The 21473-nt window shown below is 40.0% G+C and overlaps 1 protein-coding gene across 8 annotated transcripts in view; it reads right to left on the bottom strand.

Annotated features, from left to right (window-relative positions):
- The window catches only part of frem1b (Fras1 related extracellular matrix 1b), a 254064-nt gene that overhangs the window by 166123 nt on the left and 66468 nt on the right, over positions 1–21473 (bottom strand). For 4 of the 8 annotated variants that reach the window (XM_059647910.1, XM_059647909.1, XM_048539867.2 and 1 more), the window contains one exon: positions 2561–2867. The exons of the other annotated variants lie outside the window; for them this stretch is intronic. The gene's annotated coding sequence lies outside the window, so the exon portion shown is untranslated. The remainder of the gene's footprint in view (positions 1–2560; positions 2868–21473) is intronic. 8 annotated transcript variants of the gene reach the window in all.

The raw sequence follows: 21473 nt of genomic DNA on the forward strand, positions 1-21473 counted from the left end.
CACATTAGGACTGCTGACTAAACTGCTTGAATTCTTGTACAACAAATTGGATTTTTCTGTTGTTTACCTGAGTTTTGCAGTTATGATTCTACATATTTAAGCAGCCTCATGTCTGTTTAGATGGGTGAGGTGTTCACCCATTTAAAGGCCTTCTTAAATATTGAATCAAGTCGGATTTGGGCATCAAAAGGGCAGCTGAGATTGAGACAATCCAACTTCCTATCATTTGCAAACCAAATGTCCTTGCCTGCACTTCTACATCATATTTCATTAAGGCCAAATTTCAGAGTTGTCCCTCTCTTTTACAGGATTGTGTCAGGTTTTGCTAGGCATATTTTGATACGTAGCTTGGTGTGTGTGTCATCGGCCGAAAGATATCCCTAATTTCTGGCACAACATTGTCACATTGCAACAAATTAATTGTAAAAAAAACCTTGCATTCACAAACACAAACCATTAAGTATTCGTTTTTTAGGCTTTTCCAGCATTGTCATTCAATTGCACATTGTTGCTATCATTTTACTACTTAAATGAATTAAGAATAATTAGTTTCCAGACATGTAATGGCTTTAATCAGACAGCAAGAAATCATCAACTTCAATTAAAGAGGTAGTCTTAACAAGTCCATTTAACTAATTACCTCTGCTGTCTGACAATGACTGTTAGGCTGGCTGTTAGTCTCTTTTGTCTGCTTCACAATAATATTTCAATTACTGCTATGTTCCCATTACATAAACATCTGGGAAGGCAGTAGAAACAGAATATTGTAATCCTCATAATTTATACGACCTGCAATAATCAATAAATCTAAATATTGTTGCTATTCGTTACTCTCTATTGGCTAGCTCCCAAAGTGACCATATTCTTTCTGTTGGCGAGTGAGCTTAACCTCTAAAGGTCATGTTTAAATTAGAGCTTTTCATTTTCAGCAAACAGATGTCTAGCTGTCAGGTCCATTCAATCGAAAGCTGAGGTTGGCTGTTCATGTGCCTGTGAGTAGATCGAAAGCAAACTCCTGACTGATGAACAAAGAAAGCAAATAGTTTGATCAAAGTCCACCTTTAAAGAGATATGATTCAAAAAGGCTTGGTAAAGGGATTACCACTGCAGACTAACAACAGACATGCCTCACACATGATCTCCTGCTGAGGCTTTCAAATCTCACGGCTTCTTTCTTAAGTGGAGCCAACACGTATATTCAAGAGAATGAGGAGGGGTTGGGGTTGAGGGACAGGAGCACCATCCAAAAGCACAATATTAGTTTAGACGTGCTTTGCTGATGATACCCAGGTATACCTCACCACCATCTCTCTCAACTCATTCACTGTCACTAAATTATCTAGTCTCCTTATCCAATAATGATGACAGACATTTCCTTCAAATTAATATTGAGAAAACTGAAGCATTATTTTCAGTCCCCACGCTAAACTTTGTGTCCTTGCTCCAACTCCATCCCTACCTAATGCTAAGACAATTTGTTTGCAATTCTGGCATCATGTTTGATCCCAAGTTCAGCTACTGACCTCAGATTTCTCATCATGCCATCCGTAAGATGTGGCCATTTCTATATCTATCACTTTACCTGACTTCATCCTGTCTCAGTTTATTTACAACTGAAATTCTCTTTCTTTAAATTGTAATTATTCCAGGCAGTCCTGACTGATCTTTGATGTTTTACACTCTGAAAACTTGAGTTCATCCGAAGCTGCTCCCTTGTCTTAATTTGCAGCAAGTTGTGTTCCACCTTTACCGGGTTCTGCATGAGCTCCATTGGAGCCTGGTCTAGCATCACCTTAATTTTAAAATTTTCACCTAAATTTTCAAATCCCTGTTTAGCCTTGCCCAGCCCTAACTCCTCCAACCTCCTTGAACAACCAAGATATTTACATCCTCTAATTCATACTTCTCCATTCTAAGCCATGATTACTCTGCCATTGTTGGCAGTGCCTTTGGTTGACTTCCTTGTGAGCTCTGGAATTTCCACGCTTTGCATCACCATCTGACTACCTCAATTTTCTCCTTCAAGGCACTTATTAACATTTACCTCTGAGTAAGTGTTTGGTCATCTGGCTTAATCTGCTTAAGGCTGTTTTATAAGGCTACATAAACGTATTGTTGTTATTGTTGCTGTAAATTGGAACAAGCTCAGCTTCTGACTACACTGAATTCGGCTGAAAAGTGTATTTTGTTTGTCTTTTGATGAATTCCGAGATGGCATCAAGGAGTCCCAATAAGGTTGGAGTCGATGGGAACACTGGAAAAACACAACACTGTTGCAGTCATACCTATCACCAGGGATAAAAATGCTCTTTGTGTTTTGAGTGGTCTTCATGAGATTTTTCAAGGACTACCCTTTTGGACTTGACTTTTGGAGGCAAATTTTTTTTGTTTTCGAAGGCTATCTTTTCATTCTTATTAACTCATTTACTAGGTGATGATATCACATACTAATAAAAGTCTTCTGTGTTTGTGTTTACATCTATGCTGTATTTGGAATCACAGACAAGCAGAATTAACCTCATTGACAGCTGTTATAGTGGATGATTCGGGTAGCTCTTACCTTCACATTTAAGGGGCTGTTCAGAGATTTTTTGTTCAGCATTAGCTGAAAGGAGTTTATCCAGTTTCGTACAATTGCATTGTTGCTGATTTGAACTGTTTTCAAGCAATCACAGGTTTCATTTCTTTTTACTTGTTCACAAAGAGGAATCAAGTGGAATTTTGTAGCTGTGTCCCTTCACGGCTCACTTTAAGACAATGGAACTTGAACCAAAAGCTGGCATACTAGCACACACACGCTCTCAATCACATTTGCACATCGAGACAAGGGGTTGCAGATGGTTTTTAACTTGCTTTCTTGTGTATTCCTGGAAAGGTAAAACACAAACATCTTTTTCACCCAGAACAATCTTTCTTTCAACTCATATAATGTCTGCAGTCTGCAACACAATCCACTGGAGATCACAGTTCAGTTTTTTAAATAGCATCTTTCCCTTTGAAGTGTTTTCTAATGTTTTCTTCACAATCTACAAATCCACATGCCACAATTCTTCTCACGACTCAGTGTAATACACGCAGGAAGGTTAGTCAGCCATTGCATTTACATCCTCAACCATCTTTTGGCTTGTACACATTTCTTTTTAAAAAAACAGACGTTGTCATTAAAAAGTTAATATATAGTAAAAGGTTATTGTGGAGAAAGAAAGTATTAATTTCCTGGACACCATTGTCTTTAACAATTACAAGATAACAGGAATAAGCAATTTAAAAAAAACTGGCACACACTTCTGCATATAAAAAGCCATCTCCTTAAGTATTTCTTCCACAGACTGATCAGGTCTCAGCTAGTGAGTTTCTATTACAAATGCACAATGCTGTAATATTTTAACTGGACAATTACATGTTCATTCACAACTTCTCAGATCTCAATCTGAAATTTAAATTTAACAATCAACCATGTTCATGATAATAGAATCCATGACTTGCATTTTTCCAAATATAATATTTCCACATCAAGTTGCAAGGAATTCATGAACTCAGCTTTGAAGAGTTCTTGTATTTCTTGATTTATTTAGCTGAGTATTCATTTTGGTTTGATCAGATTTGGAACTATTCACCCTCTTTTGCAGCTTCCCTCTTTAGCCATTTCATTCTTGCAGCCCTTCCTTCCACTCCACTCCTCTACTAATCTGAATCAACTCTCACATTCTTGCAGCCCCTTCTCCTATCCCTCCTTAGAGTCACCTTCCCCGTTCACTGAATCCTTCTTCTCTCTCTCCAAACATTTGTTCAACTGTCTCTTTCTCCCATCCCTGAATACCTCTGGCTCCGCACCAAGTGAAAGGCATAAACCCAGCAAATGGCCTTTCAAGTCCTGGAAAAGGACCATCTAGCATTCCAGCCAACAGTCTTTCCTGCTGTCAGCAGCATCCCATCCTCCCACCCTCACCCCAGCTCTCAATTATTGGCCTTTGGCTCCTGGCTCTCAGCCTCTGGTTTTCCCTTGAGTCCTTCAGCAGCAGCACTGACTTTCTGATTTGCTCACAGTTCCTGCATTCGTGAATTGTTCATTTCCCAGGATTGCTGCTGATAGGCTCACCAGTGAAGCATTCAGAATGAGACAGAACCAATCTATGATTGGAGAGCAGTTCCTCAACCATTTCCATCCATTCTATTTACTGTGGGAGTTAATTTCCATAACCAATTTTGAGGTGTCTCGATGGAATCATCTGCTGTCCATATGCACTTTGAGCTAGTGCAAAGGAAGATGGCTGTGCTTGGCAGAGGTCAGTCACCACAGCCCTAGGGCATCTTTGCAAGAGCTCCTCAAGGTAGACTTCTAGGTCCAAGATAACAAAGTGTGGAGCTGGATGAACACAGCAGGCCAAGCAGCATCTCAGGAACACAAAAGCTGACATTTTGGGCCTAGACCCTTCATCAGAGAGGGGGATGGGGAGAGGGTTCAGGAATAAATAGGGAGAGAGGGGGAGGGGGACTGAAGATGGAGAGAAAAGAAGATAGGTGGAGAGGAGAGAAGAGGTGGGGAGGTACGGAGGGGATAGGTCAGTCCAGGGAAGACGGACAGGTCAAGGAGGTGGGATGAGGTTAGTAGGGAGGAGATGGAGGTGTGGCTTGAGGTGGGAGGTAGGGATGGGTGAGAGGAAGAACAGGTTAGGGAGGCAAAGACAGGCTGGGCTGGTTTGGGGATGCAGCGGGGGGAGGGGACGAGCTGGGCTGGTTTTGTGATGCTGTTGGGGGAGGGGAAGAACTGGGCTGGTTTTGGGATGCAGTGGGGGAAGGGGAGATTTTGAAGCTTGTGAAGTCCACATTGATTCCACTGGGCTGCAGGGTTCCCAAGCGGAATATGAGTTGCTGTTTCTGCAACCTTCGGGTGGCATCATTGTGGCACTGCAGGAGGCCGAGGATGGACATGTCATCTGAGGAATGGGAGGGGGAGTTAAAATGGTTCGTGACTGGGAGGTGCAGTTGATTATTGCGAACCGAGCAGAGGTGTTCTGCAAAGCAGTCCCCAAGCCTCCGCTTGGTTTCCCCAATGTAGAGGGAGCCACACCAGGTCCAGTGGATACGGTATACCACATTGGCAAATGTGCAGGTGAACATCTGCTTAATATGGAAAGCCATCTTGGGGCCTGGGATGGGGGTGAGGGAGTAGGTGTGGGGGCAAGTGTAGCACTTCCTGCGGTTGCAGGGGAAGGTGCCTGGTGTGGTGGGATTGGAGGGGAGTGTGGAGCGAACAAGGGAGACACGGAGAGAGTGTTCTCTCCAGAAGACAGACAAGGGTGGGGATGGAAAAATGTCTTGGGTGGTGGGGTCGGATTGTTGATGGCGGAAGTGTCGGAGGATGATGCGTTGTATCCGGAGGTTGGTGGGGTGGTATGGTAGGTCCAACCATCTTCCGCTGCTTCATGAATGGCTTTTCCTCCATCTTAAGGTCAGAAGTGGGGATGTTTTCCAATGATTGCACAATGTTCAGCACCATTCGGTATTCCTCAGGTACTCAGCAAACATATCCATATGCAGCAAGACCTGGACCAACATCCAGATTTGGGCTGATAATTAGCAAGTAGCAATCATGCAAACAAGTACTAGGGAATTACTACCTCCAACAAGAAAGAATCTAACTACATGCTTCAACGTTCTGTTGCAGCACTATCGCTGAATTCCCTACTATTGTTGAATTCCGTACTATCAATATCCTTGTGTGTTAGCATTGTCCAGAAACTAAACCTTGAGGGCAACCTTGAAAATACTATGGTTACAAAAGTAGACCAGAGGCTAGGACACTAGCAACTCAAATTCTGTCTCTTCTATGCTATTCACCAGGCTGGAGTTAAGTGCATTATGGAATACTCCCCACTTGCCTGGTTAAGTGCATCTCCAACAACATTCGAGAATCTCAACAGCATCCAAAAGAAAGCAACACATTGGCATATTGCATCCACCACCTTCAATACTTACATCCTTCACCTCTAAATTCTTAGTGCCACCACCAACCACAGTGTGGCAGCAGCGTGTGCCATCTATAAGGTATACAGCAGGAATCATGGCTCCTTTCACTACAGCTTTCAAATCCATGACCTTTGCGAGGCCTGGGTGAGTGCAACACTCAAAGAGTTCAACATCATCTAATGAAAAGTCACTTACTTGATTGCCACCTCATTCATCACCTTGAACATTCATTCTCTACACTAATGATGCACGGTGGCAACATTGTTTACCATGTACAAGATGCACTGGAGCAACTCACTCAGGCTCCTTTGACAACATCTTCCAAACCTTGACCTGTATCACCCAGAAGGACAAGGGGAGCAGATGTATGGGAGTAGCACCACCTGCAATTTCTTCTGCAGATAACATTTTACATTTACCATGTTTAAAAACGTTTGCAATCTGTTACAAGTAGATAGTTGGATTTATTCTGTTGCATGTTCACTTCTTTTATTAACAAATGTGTTTTATTTTCAAATCAAAATCTTTGACACTGTGTGTTTATGTTTCAGCAACATAATGTTTTGTTAAAACTAAAATAAACCAAATTATAATCTTACAAGACAACTTTCAGACTGCGATCTGACATCTAAGCAGAGCCTAGCAGGGAAGACAGTAGAGCAACAATGGCAGGAGTTTCTGGGACACAGAACAGAGGTTCATCCCAAAGAAAAGAAAGATTATCCGGGGTGGGGGGGGGGGGGGGGGGGATTAGGCAGCCATGGCTGACAAAGGAAGTCAGGAAATATATCAAAGAAAAAGAGACAGCCTATGAAGTGGCCAACAGCACTGGGAAATCAGAAGATTGGGAAGGCTACAAAAACAAACAGAGGATAACAAAGACAGCAATAAGGAAGGAGAGGATCAAATATGAAGGTAGGCTAGCTAGTAATATTAGAAATGATAGTAAAAGCTTCTTTCAATGCTAAGAAACAAACGAAAGGCAAAAGTAGAAATTGGGTCGCTCCAAATTGATGCTGGAAGGCTAGTGATGGGTGATGAGGAAATAGCTGAAGAACTTAATCAGTACTTTGCATCAGTCTTCACAGTGGAGGACATGAGTAGTATGCCAACAATTAGGGAGAGCCAGGGGGCAGAGTTCAGCATGGTATGCATTACAAAAGAGAAAGTGCTAGAAAAGCTAAAAGGTCTAAAAATTGATAAATCTCCTGGCCCCGATGGGCTACATCCTAGAGTTCTGAGGGAGGTGGCTGAGGAAATAGCGGAGGCGATCTTTCAAAAGTCACTGGAGTCAGGGAAAGTCCCAGACACTTGGAAAATTGCTGTTGTAACCCCCTTGTTTAAGAAAGGATCAAGGCAAAAGATGGAAAATTATAGGCTGATTAGCCTAACCTCAGTAGTAGGTAAAATTCTAGAATCCATTGTTAAGGATGAGATTTCTAAATTCCTGGAAGTGCAGGGTCAGATTAGAACAAGTCAGCATGGATTTAGTAAGGGGAGGTCATGCCTGACAAACCTGTTAGAATTCTTTGAAGAGGTAACAAGTATGTTAGACTAGGGAAACCCAGTAGATGTTATCTATCTAGACTTCCAAAAGGCCTTTAATACGGTGCCTCACGGGACGCTGCTGAGCAAGGTGAGGGCCTATGGTGTTTGAGGTGAGCTACTGGCTTGGATTGAGGATTGGCTGTCTGACAGAAGGCAGAGAGTTGGGATAAAAGGCTCTTTTTCAGAATGGCAACCAGTGACGAGTGTTGTCCTGCAGGGTTCAGTGTTGGGGCCGCAGCTGTTCACCTTATACATTAATGACCTGGACTGGGGGCATTCTGGCGAAGTTTGCCGATGATACAAAGATAGGTGGACAGGCAGGTAGTACTGAAGAGGTGGGGAAGCTGCAGAAAGATTTAGACAATTTAGGAGCGTGGTCCAGGAAGTGGCTGATGATATTCAATGTGAGTAAATGTGAGGTTTTGCACTTTGGAAAAAAGAATACAGGCATGGACTATTTTCTAAATGGTGAGAAAATTCGCAAAGCAGAAGTACAAAGGGATCTGGGAGTGTTGGTCCAGGATTCTCTAAAGGTTAACTTGCAGGTAGAGTCCATAATTAAGAAATCGAATGTAATGCTGTTGTTTATCTCAAGAGGGTTGGAATATAAAAGCAGCGATGTGCTTCTGAGGCTTTATAAAGCTCTAGTTAGGCCCCATTTAGAATACTGTGTCCAATTTTGGGCCCCACACCTCAGGAAGGACATACTAGCCCTGGAGCATGTCCTTCACATGGATGATCCCTGGAATGGTAGGTTTAACGTATGATGAATGGCTAAGGATCCTGAGATTGTACTCGTTAAAGTTTAGAAGGTTGAGGGGAAATTTAACAGAAACTTATATGATAATGTATGGTTTAGAAGGGGTGGGCGCTAGGAAGTTGTTTCCGTTAGGCGGGGAGACTAGGACCCGTGGGCACAGCCTTAAAATTAGAGGGGATAAATTTAAAACTGAAATGAGGCTACATTTCTTCAGCCAGAGTGGTGGGCTTGTGGAATTCATTGCCACGGAGTGCAGTGGAGGCCGGGACGTTGGATGCCTTCAAGGCAGAGATCGACAAATTCTTGATCTCAAAAGGAATCAAGTGCTACGGGGAGAGTGCAGGGAAGTGGAGTTGAAATGCCCATCAGCCATGATTTAAATGGCGGAGTGGACTTGATGGGCCGAATGGCCTTACTTCCACTCCTATGTCTTATGGTCTTATGTCCAGTGATATCATCAGTTGGTATCATGTATTATGAAATAATTTATGATTCTCTCATTTTAGCCTTATATTCAGTTATTAAACTGTCAACTTAATTGGAGTTCAACAAAGAATTGACTATTAAATATCACTGCCAATTAGTTATCATAAGGCTCTGGACAGCAGCAGTAAATGTATTGAAATGTAAGATCAAGAAAAAGCCACTGGCACGACAGGCCTTATTTTACAATGACCATTTTAATGCTAAATTTGGGGAAATAATGTGCAGTTATAGTCTTCTCTGCTGGAATTTTGGCACACTGTCCACCTCGTTCTTTCCCAATTCAGGTTAGAATGCAGAAGATAACTTATTTTTGATAATTATGTGACAACATGAAAGAAAGAATAGATGAATGAACAAGAGGGGAAATGAGAAAAAAAACACAAGCGATGGAGAAAGTGAACAAGTGAAAAAGAGAGAATGACGAGAAAGGGCAGAAAAGGATGACAGGCTAAATCAAAGGGAGAAAATAGGAAGAAAGAAAATGCGTTCCCATTCTAAATACCTAACTCGATCTCTTGGAAATTTATCACTCTCCTCCTTACAGTTCACAATACTTCCAAGTTTTGTATTTTTGGTAAGTTTTGAAAATTATGCTCTGGACACCTAAGTCATTGCCATATATCAAAAAAGCTGTGTTCCCTGTACTTACCCATGGGAACCCCATTTGCTTCAGTCTGCAAAGCAATCAATCAACATGACTCTCTGTTTTCTGTCACTTGGCCAACTGTATATCCACGTCCCATTGTCCTTTTTATTCAATGTGCTTCAACTTTAGTAACGAGCATATGGTGTGGAACATTATCAAATACATTTTTGAAGTTTATATACACCACATCAATACAATTTCCCTCATCAACAAGTTATCGTACCCTATCAAAAACTTCAATCAAACTCGTTAAACATGATTTGTCTTTTTAAAAATATACTAACTACTCTGAAATAATTTGTATTCATCCAGTTGACTGATCCCTTAACTCTCTTGTAAACAAAAATCCCATTAACGGCCTCGAATATATTCATTGACCCAGTTTCTACGTAGCTTTCTGTGCCAGAAAATTCCAAAGATCCTTAGGTTTTATTGTCAACGCCATCTTAAGTGAGAAACGCTTTATTTTGAAAATATGCCCCCAAGCTCTATAATTTTCCCATGGGAAGAAGCATCAACTCAACACTTGCTCTTTCAAATTTGCATGATTCAATAAGACTAGCCATTATTCTTCTAAACTCTATGAATTATAGGATAAACCTGCCCAACTTTCCTTCCTTCCAGGAATGAACTTAGTGAACCTTCTCTGAACTACTCTCAATTCAATTCACCCCTCCTTAAACAAGTAGCAATTTGGAGGGTATAATTGTGAAATAAGTAAGAAATAATAGAAATAAGTGAGTTGAGTAAGAGACGGGAATATCAAGAGAAGAATGAGAAGAAATAATTGAGAATTCAATAGATAGCTTCAAGCAAAAGTCATACTCATGGGCTAGTTTTTACAATTTTGGATAACACTTGTAATTTATTCAGATTTTTGGCAATTTTAGTTCACTGAGGGTATATGGGCTTTATTATTTCAACATTTATTGTCCATCCCATTTAGATGTGAGCTGAGTTCTTGAAATGTTGCAATCCATTTAAACATAGAAACACGCAACTATATGTTTTCTTAACCCCTTCATGGGATGGGGGAAGGCATCACTTGCAAAGATAACAAGGTGTGGAGCTCGGTGAACACAGCAGGCCAAGCAGCGTCAGAGGAGCAGGAAGGCTGACGTTTCGGGCCTATATTTGTTTCTCATCCTCTACTGCTTTTAAGCATGCTTTAAGCAGTATTTCATAAGTACACAAGTGTAAGTACAATCAGAAGTAAATTGATACATTTCATTTCGTAGAAGCATTTGCATTTTGCAGAAAATATAATTCTTCAAACTCTTTGCTCAATGTTAAATGATCAATCTACATCAAGCAATGAACTCACTCACAGCAGTTAGGAGATATGAATACAAGATTAAAATGTTTCACTCTCCTGTAGAAGACTCCAAACTCCTTTTGATGAAAGGTTTGATGTTCCTTAGTGCAGATTGGCAGGCACTGATAGCTATAATGATTAACTTCAGTGTGCAGAGCATAGATTACATTGAAAATTTTCTGTAAGCATCTGCAGTACTGGTTACTCCAGTAGGTGGTACTCTAGAGTTTTATTTCGCCTCAAAGTTAAGGGATCACAGCACTACAAATGTCAGCAGCTATTTTATAGTTTTGAGTACTTCAGCTCGCAATGAAACAATCTGCTCAGTGGATTTTCGCGAATCCAATACCATTTTCCATCAATATGAAATTTTTAACATCCAAACTAAGGTCATAAATATGTTCTCAGCCTGCAAAACCCTTGTTTTTTTTTGTCTTTTAATATCTTGTTAAAGTTTTAATCCACTTGACTCAGCGTCTCCCAAAGGTCTGAACCTTCCAGTGATATTTGTGCTGTAAACTGTGACTCCAAGAGCTTAATTTGCATTCTGATGTGTATTTTAGTTCTGCTACTGGGACAATTTTCTTTCGCATGTAGCTTCCTGCTGAGTGGTTTTTCTTCAAATAATTTTGAAAAAATGACAAGCTTCAAAAGCTGCTTTGTGTTTTAATTTAATGGATGAAGGTATATATACTGATGCGTTTGTACTAAAATTGACAGGCAGAAAGAGGGATTACATTCAGAGACAAAGCTATCAAAGGGTCCCAAACTGAAATGTCAACTTTCCTGCTCCTCTGATGCTGCCTGGCCTGCTGTGTTCCTCCAGCTCCACACTGTGTTATCTCTGACTCCAGCATCTGCAGTTCTTACTATCTCTATCAAAAAGTTTAACTTCTTAGCTTTTACAAGGGCTGGCGGCAGATAGCTGAGAGCTGTCACAGCTCAATAAAGCCTATGAAGCTATATCTAACAGAGGATAAATTGGTCACTCAAACATTACTTTGATATCCAAAATTAAATATAAGTTGCAGATTAAGTAAATTCATCACTTTTACCTGTCAATTCCAGTGAAAATGACCATTTTGGCCACATATGAAAAAAGCGGTGTGGAAGACATTGTTATACTATTATATATAATATATCCTTTCTCTTTAAAACAGAAGAAATTGAATTATGAATAGAAAAATGAATATAATGAGAGAAGCAGATAGGAATGGTGGAATTAAAAGGAGCTTTCCATATGACCCTAAAGATATAAATAAGAATATGTAAGAATTAATGAATGAGGTGTATAAGACCAGGGCTGGGCGAAGGAGGAGCGTTTCAGGAATGTGTGTGTAGCCCAAAGAGCAAGCAATTGAGATGGTTAGTGTGAAGATGAAGGAGACTTGATACAACGTGAACAACAGTGGAATGGGAGAGATGTATCCCAGCGAAAAGCAGTTCAGGATCCAAAAGGGATTGAGGGATTTTGGATGACTGATAAGGGAGATTATCATTGGTAGAACTGCAGACTTGAGTAGGGATTTTTATCTGGCTGATGGATGTCTTACTCACCCAGCAGAGAACCCTAAGCATGCCCAATCGTCAGGGATTTTTACCAGTGATGGGGCAGGCTTCAGGAAGGTTTCTGTTGCAAGGAAGTGGGAAACAAATTGGTATATCCCAATGTTCTATTAAGAACCATTTTACCACGGCATCAACATGTTTCCAGCGTGGGTACTGACAGTGGAAACCAGCAGGGAAGGTAATCCCAATGACTGCCTAGACAGCTTGCCTAACCCTAACGCTAATCCTAAATCTGACTTTAAAATACTTTTTTAAAATGACCTTGTGTAATGTGATGAAAGGCATGTGATTTATACATATATATAAATTTCAATTTTAGTTTGGATTTCAAAATAGTGACATAGGGAGGCATTGCTCACTTTTGTCAAGGATTTAGGAATAAACATAGGTAAAACTGTCTTTCAATAAAAATGACCTAACCTAGTGTGTGCTAGGGAGCAGATGACTGTGAACGCCTGGACCATTAATGGAAAATTGTTTATACCATGTTTATTATGACAGGTGGAGTAAACGTTGAAAGCGTATAGCATGCCTTCACCTCTGATAATCAAGGATTGATGTTAGCTTAATAAGCCCAGAGCTTGGAAGTTTTTAGAGCAGTTCAGTGGAAACCTGACCAGGATTAGAAGAAAATATAGTTTCTCTCCTGGAAAAGGATATAGGATAGGCCGGGGAAAGCACTATTATCTAAGCAGAAAATCTAGTTAGTGAAACTTCCAGACCAGGAGTGTTTGTTTAGAATCTGCAGGTTATTAAAAACTAAGGAAAAGTAATTTTTTTTTTCCACATTCATGTAAGACCAGAAACTGAGTTACAACTTAAAGTTTTGTTATGTGGGCTAATTTCTCCAGAGATGAGACTCTGAGATGGATAGTGTTGAGAAACAGGTTGAAACTTTGGCTCTCCCTTTCAAAAAAAAGCTCCTAACTGTGTTCCATGAATATATGGTTTCCTCTTCTGTTAAAAATTCTGTTTCTTTGTGAAAGAAATCTGCAGATTCATTGGGCTCTTTCAATGAATGATGAGCAAGTTAACTAAAATAAAAAGAAACACAATTATGCCAGAGATAACGAAGTGTGGAGCTGGATGAACTCACAGGCCAAGCAGCATCTTAGGAGCACAAAAGCTGATGTTTCGGGCCTGGACTCTTTATCAGAAAAGGGAGATGGGGAGAGGGTTCTGAAATAAATAGGGAGAGAGGGGGAGGCGGACCGAAGATGAATAGAGGAGAAGATAGGTGGAGAGGAAAGTATGGGCAGGGAGGTAGGGAGGGGATAGGTCAGTCCGGGGAGGACGGACAGGTCAAGGAGGCGGGATGAGGTTAGTAGGTAGGAAATGGAGGTGTGGTTTTAGGTGGAAGCAGGGGATAGGTGAGAGGAAGAACAGGTTAGGGAGGCGGGGACGAGCTGGGTTGGTTTTGGGATGCAGTGGGGGGACGGGAGATTTTGAAGCTAGTGAAATCCACATTGATACCATTGGGCTGCAGGGTTCCCAAGTGGATAATGAGTTGCTGTTCCTACAACGTACGGGGTGGCATCATTATGGCACTGCAGGAGGCCCAGGATGGTTATGCCAGATTTCATTCAGAGTTCTAACTTGTCCAGTGGTACCATCAGCTGAGATCATAGCATTACCCTTAGGCTGCAGGGCTGCCGCAGTGGGCACTGTTCATGATGGTACTGCTCTCCAAGGCAGCATTTCCTCCTGAGCAGCAGGCAGAAGTCTCATCTCTCCGTAATTACCTGCCACAGGGCACCTCACCTCCCCCGACATTAGTAGTGAAGCATTCCCTCATGTTAATTTTTGCAGTGGCACCTCAAAAATTTCTGCTCATTGTTTTCAGACAAATTAAGTAAGAAAAAAATGTTGGTTAATTTAATCATGTAACGATTTACATGTTTAAAGTCTTATTTTGGACATTATAAGCATTGAGTCTGAGAAAAAAAATAAGGATACATCTTTTCAGTGATTTAAATGTTTTATCAAATTACCACAGGAAAATGCTCCTGCAAGATTTTCCTATTATAAAATGGGGACATTAACACCTTTAATCAAAAATGATGATGTACAGCATAACATTAACGAGAAGGGAAGCAGTTTGCAAGTGGAAGACTTTTTTCCCTAGTGTAGAGCAGCATTCATTCTACACAGGGCAATATATGTCGTGCTAGGGAGAAGTATATTCACAACTATGTGTCTGGATCAAGAGGGAGTCAAATGACAAATATAATCATCCAGAAGATGTTATGAAGCTGAGGCGATTTTACATTAAAGAGGAGCACAATCAAGCAAGTTTCACAAAAGAATTCCTTGTAAAGAGAAAAAAAAGGTTCATTACTTTGAAGACTAGAGATGGGAACAGAAATGGGATAGAGCTAGGGTTTTATTAAATAGTTTAACTGTCCTGTAAACATATCATTCAGGAATTATGTCAGTTATTCAGAGTTCATAATTCTTAACACTCCCGATTGCTTTCAGCACATTAAGTGCAGTTAGCCCCATAGAGGCCCAAAAGACCACAAGGACATATTTTCAAGTAAATAAGTAACACAGAAAATTGGGCACCGTATTAGTCATCGTCAAATCAGCAATCAACAATTTGAACACAAGTGAAGACAGTATAGAAGCAATTTATCCATTTAATTATTCACAAGTGCGGCCTAATTTATTTGGTGACCATATTGACTTTTTCCAGCATAAGCATTGTTTCAAATAATGTACTTTTAATGATTCCCACAGGCGGCACATTCTGCTTACAGCAGAGGTAGAGGTCGAGTGACTACAGCAGGCCAGTTAGTACACTAAAATGCAATTGCATTTCTCCCAATATGCTTCGCACAGAAAGATATCACTATCATTTGCAGTTACAAGCTATGCAAATTACACAATATAAATGGCCACAAAGAAGATTATTATTCACTAATAAAGAATGTATTAACTCTAGTGATATTTGTGCCACAATCTCTGATAAGAGACAACCAGACCATCGCCACTTGGCATTCAATGGCATTACCATCAATGGATGCACCACTGTGTAAATCTCGGCAGTTAATATCAACCAGAAACTCAACTAGACTAGTTATGTAAATACAGTGACTACAAGAGAAGCTAGGACTCATGCAGCAAGTAATTCATCTCCTGACCCTCCAAAGCCTGTCCACGATTTACAAGGCAACAGTCAGGAGAACACTAGATAACAAAGTGGGAAGCTGGATGAACACAGAGGGCTCTCTGATGAAGTGTCTAGGCCCAAAACGTCAGCTTTTGTGCTCCTGAGATGCTGCTTGGCCTGCTGCGTTCATCCAGCTTCACACTTTGTTATCTTAGATTCTCCAGCATCTGCAGTTCCCATTATCTCAGTCAGGAGAACACTTCCTATTTGCCTGAATGAGAGCAGCTCCAATAAGACTCTTGAAACATGACAGCATCCAGGACAAAGCAGCCCACTTAATTGGTATGACATCCACAAGTGTCCACTCTCTCCACCACCAATGCCCAGTTGCAGCAAAGTGTAGTACCTAAAAGATGCACTGCAGAAATTCACCAAAGTTCCTCAGGTCAGCACCTTCTGAATCCACAACCACTTCCATCAAGGACAAGAGCCGCAGATACATGGGAACACTATTACTTGCAGGTTCCCTTCCAAGCCACTCACTATCCTGACGTTCAAATATATTATTGTTCTTTCACTGCCACTGGCTCAAAATTCTGGAATTCCCTCCCTTAGGGCATTGTGAACGTGCCTACAGCATGTAGACTATAGCAGTTCAAGAAGCTCACCACCATCTTCTCAATGGCAACTAGGCCCAGAAATGCCAATGTACCAGTGAAGCCTACATCCCGTGAGTTAATTAAAAAAAAACTCACAGCTTTTCCAAATATTATCACGGGATTCTTTAAATCAACCTGGGCAGCGAGATGGGCCTCTGTTGGGTGTGTCATGCAAAAATGGTACCCATTAATGTAACACCCCTTGATCTATCTTTAAACCAATAGTAGGGCTTTCAACCAACAATTTTCTGTCACGAGTTGTTGAACTAAATTCACATGATCAGATCATGGAGATCAATTTTTCGGGACTGATTTCATTACAAGCAACAAATATGGATTAGCAACAACATTTACCACAGCAGCAGCTCCGGTAACAGGAATGACACGTCCCAGAGAAAGAACATCACCTCAGGATTCAATTGATATCAGAGGAGCAGCCAAAAGTATCACATACATATAACATTAAGAGATTTAGATGATTTGAAGACTGTGCTTTCAATATATGCACAGAGACTGTTTAAAGTAGACCCAATATTTTTTTCGTTCATGTGGTGTAAGTGCGAGCATTTATTGTCCATCCCTAGTTGACTTTGAGATGATGTTTGTGAACTGCCTTCTTGAACCAAATGATGTTTTTGTGGTGGAGACAGATCCGCATGACAGTAATTCAGTGTCACTGCAGCTTGTGTTCAGCTTCACAGCAGCATTGTGCCAGCCCTGAGACTGAAATGTAATGGTAAGAATGCACGGTAACGTGGAAGTTTCTGTCCATAAAAGTGACCCCAAGATTCCTTTTGCTGGCTACTTCAATACATCAATATGTTCCCTCAATGCAAACTGTAGAAACCACATCTCATCCTCCATGTAGGTGCCTTACAATTCTCCTGTCTCAACATTGAGTTTAACAATTTCAGAACTGGAACACCATCATCCATGTTTGTTATCCAACCCACACCTCCAGGCCTGTTATGGAAGGTTACATCCTGCTGAGCCAACACAATTTCAACCGCTTATACTTTTCATTAATACCCATTCTGCATTTATCTCCTTCTCAGCTCATCATCACTTGTTTGGTTTATCTCTCCTTTTTGTCTCCCTTTGCCTCAGCACCAACTCCATGTATTCTGCCCACCCCTTACCACCCTGAGCCCCAACCTCACTAACCCCCTCAACTACATAAATAAAACCATTTCTCAGCTGTTTTCACTGTCGAAGGGTCACTGGACTTTGATTTTCTCTCTCTACAGATGCTGTCAGACCTAGTGTTTATCTAGCATTTTCTATTTTTGTTTCAGATTTCCAGTGTCTGCAGTTTTATCTTAACTACAAAGTACCACTGGTTACAAAGTATTTTGGGAAATTTGGAACATGTGAGTAATTTCTTTTTTATACATGAAAGATCTTGTGGTTTAGTGGATAGAGTTCCTATCCCTGTGAGAGACGTCCAGAATCAATTCCCACTCTAGGACTTAGTGGCCAACGAAGGATCATTAGTAATATGTTCAGACAGGTTGAGTATAAATTTATAAATCTCTCCAACATAGGTCTGTGGCAGTAGGAGAGATTCCTATCAGCTAAGTGATAGAAAGAATTGGACACTCTACAATCACTACTGTAGTACCTCCAGGCTACAACATGCATGAATAAGTGCTCAAAATGCTTGGCATGGTGCATTAGTTGGCTAGATTGCTTGTGTAGATCAGATAAGTGCCAACAATACAGAGTTTGATCCCTGTTTCAGATGGTGTAAACTCAGGACCTACCTCCTTACCCTACCCATGGTGAAAATTGTGGCACTGTAGATCAGACCTGATTCCAGGCAGAGAACTCATAAAGAAGAAATAAAACTTACACATAACAATTTAAAACTCAGATTTTAGGAACAAGGTTGGATGGGCTACCTTTAAAGAATTACTAGGTAGTTATAACAAAAATAACTGGTTAATGTTTCTGTAGTCATATGAATAAGGATAGAACGGTCTAGGCCCGAAACGTCAGCTTTTGTGCTCCTGAGATGCTGCATGGCCTGCTGTGTTCATCCAGCTCCACACTTTGTTATCTTGAATAAGGATGGACCTAGTTTTCTAATTCCTACTCCAGTGCAATCCATTATTAACCAATGTGATTTGATCTAACTGACATTATGGAAACATAGCTACTGGGTGCAGACTGGGAGCTGAATATTCAAAGATATTCAACATTTAGAAAGAACAGGTAAAATGGAAAAGGAGATGGCACTATGCTGGTAATAAGTAACGGGATCAGTACATTAGTCAGAGTAAATCTCAGAACAGTATACAACATGTGGAATCTGTTTGGCTAGAAATAATAAATAACAAGGGACGGCAAATATTTGTTGGAGTTGTTCGTAGGCTACCAAGCAGTAATTTTAGTATGGAGCATGGTAATAATTAGAAGATTAGAAAAGAATGTAGCCTGGTATTTCAGTAATCACGAATAACTAATTCACATGTAGACTGGATAAGTATAATGCTGTGGAAGTGAGTTTCTGCAAAATGCTAGGTATGGTTTTATTCTTACAGAGCATGGTAAGGAACTGACACAAGTGAGCTATTTTAGATCTACTACTATGTAACAAAAAGTGGCAAGTTAATAATTCTGTTATAGAAGAATCTCTGGGGATGAGTCACCATAATATATAGAATTTTACATAACTATAGAAAGTCAGGCAGTTCAATCTGAAGTCAGGGTGTTTTTATGACCATGGTTCATGTCTGTGGGCATCAGTGACTTGTAATAGCAAACGTGCTTTTTTAAAAGAGGGTTCAAATCGATAAAAATAGCTACAGATATAAATTAAGTGGCTGTCTGAAGAGAGACACCCACAGACCCTCACAACTATGAATGGAATTTCAAACAATAGCCTTCAAAGAGAGAGAGAAGTGAATCAAAACAGACCGAACTGTGTTTTTCTCTGACTATAAAGATAGCAAGGGATTGACAGCCCCTTGTATAACAGCAAGCCATAATCTATAGGTTATGTCACAACCACAGACACGTTTTATATTTTTCCCTTTGAATAATACTCAAGAATGAGGTTAAAAAGCAAGTTGAAACTCTGCTGGAGGTACTAGTGGAACTGAACATTCTTCTGTTCAAACATTGATGTGCTGTGTGAATTGAAGGTAAAGACTGCGTCTCACTCTGAAAACTAGGAATCAGCTAGCTAGCAGCCAAACAAAGGGAAAACAGGGCACCAAAAAGATTCTCCCTCAACATGAATTCTGGTATTCAGTCACAGTTGAAAAGAATCAGAACTACAGAATCTCAACCAATCTGCAAAACTAAGGGTCATGAAACTGGCTGCTCAACACAAAAGTCAGCACTACCTTTACCCTCCACTGCAACAGACACAATGTTCAACAATGCGGTCTTCATCAACAATTCAGGGACTGCTCTCTAGATTGGTTTTTTAAACTTTTAACTTTTGGGCCTCACCTCTTATTTCTAATTTGTGCGTGTGTGTTGTGTTATTAATTCATCTCATATTTAAGAATGAATGAAATCTTTGTTAACTCAAGATAGTCTGCTTAACTTAGCCCCTTTAAAAACATTGGTAAACTTTAGTCTGTGAGAAAGGTATCCACAAGGAAAATTAACTTTATTGCAACCAACCAAGGGTGTAAGCAGGTAAAAGGAGACCCCTATCACTAACCCTCACGCATCTGGAATACAGAGTGCAGTTTTTACTCCCTTTACTTTAGGAAGAATATTATGAGTATGAGAGAGTGCAGCAAAGGTTCACCAGTCATGTTCTGGAATGGTGGGATAGGCTTAAGAAGAGATTTTGGAAAAAACTAAGTCTGCATTCTCTGAAGAATGAGAGGTGATTTCATAGAAACCTACAACATACTTAAAGGGATACTTAAGTGGGTACAGAGACCCTATGTATATTTAAAGTTGAGATAAATAAACTTGTAATCATTTGAGAAATCAATGGTTGTAGGGAAAATGAAGTGGATATGAGGTAAGTTCTACACAGGCCTTTTATTTTCTAAGAAGCATGTCAGAAAGGCTTTTGGACAGTGACATAAATATATTAGTTCCAAGAAAGCATGTCATTGCATAAAACTGCCTGGAAGAATCCTGTATTGTTAATGGATAGAAAAACATTGAGTTTATGATAGATCACAGATTAAGCCAATTAGTTTAGTTTTAAATTTAGAGCAGACACTCAAACTTTTAATTCATGAGAACCTAAAGTTTGGTTCAGAAGATAAAACAATTTCCCTTAGCAGGAGAATCAAGGCAGTGCAAGTATATCAGACACATCAGCAGAATTGGTTTCTAGAAACCTTCAAGTTATCACAACTAGCAACGTTTAGACTATCAGAATTATGCCAGGTTCATGCCGTCAGACTCACCAAACAGAAGTAAAATTGTCTCCACAGTTCAAGATAAAGAAATTCAAGTAAGTTGATTTAATAAAGATCTAAAAGATCTGAAATAGCAGTAATATTTCTTTAGGATGGACGGTGCTAAGAAACAGGATGAAATTTTTTGTTTGTAAACAGATATTTATAACTGTATTATGCATATGGAGCTTTATTAATTTATTCCTTCTTTTTTATAATAAGCTTATGTTTTGCACTTAAAGAACACCTGCAGCCTAATATAAAAAATGCTTCAGTGACTATCCATCATGCTAGCCAACTGCAAAAATTAAACCTTTAATCTAATAAGACAGGTGTCATTCTGGGATCTTACCTATTCAGTACCACCACCAGCTGAAATTAAGCAAGATAGACTGCATAGATGTAGTTAAGATGTTTTCTCTGGCAATCTAGAACCAGGCAACACGATTTCAACATAAGGAGGAAGGCACTTAAGACAGTGATGAGGGGAAAGGTTTATACTTACAGGGTTGTGAATCTTTGAAATTCTCAACCCCAGAGGTCTGTGGAAGCTTAGTCATTGACTATGTTTAAAGTTAAGATTCACATATTTCTAAATACCAATGACGTAAGAGAATATGGGGACAGTGGGGGGGGAAAAGGTATTGAAATGGATGATCAGCCATGACCCTTTCGAATGGAAGAGCATGCTTGACTGGCTAAATGGCCTATTCCTGCTCCTATGTTTCTAACCATAAATTTATCTTTAATTGGATAAAAGAATAAAAGTGACTGATGTAAAGTAGACTTTCTGTCAAACAGTGTCAGCAACATTTTCAAAATATTCCTACATAAGCTAAGAGATTAAAGAGGTAAATTAATTATAATTTTTAACCTATGTCAGATTAGGTTTAATAAAGAACAATTATAAAAACAAATTGGCTATATTGAAATAGATTAGTTGTGGTGAAATTAAAAATCCATTCACTCAAAAGGTTTATAAAAGTTGCGCCTTTAGGAATAAATTCAGGTAACTACCACAACCTTGATGCA

This window comes from Stegostoma tigrinum, chromosome 8 (assembly GCF_030684315.1).
Source record: "Stegostoma tigrinum isolate sSteTig4 chromosome 8, sSteTig4.hap1, whole genome shotgun sequence".
Classification (NCBI taxonomy): Eukaryota; Metazoa; Chordata; class Chondrichthyes; order Orectolobiformes; family Stegostomatidae; genus Stegostoma; species Stegostoma tigrinum.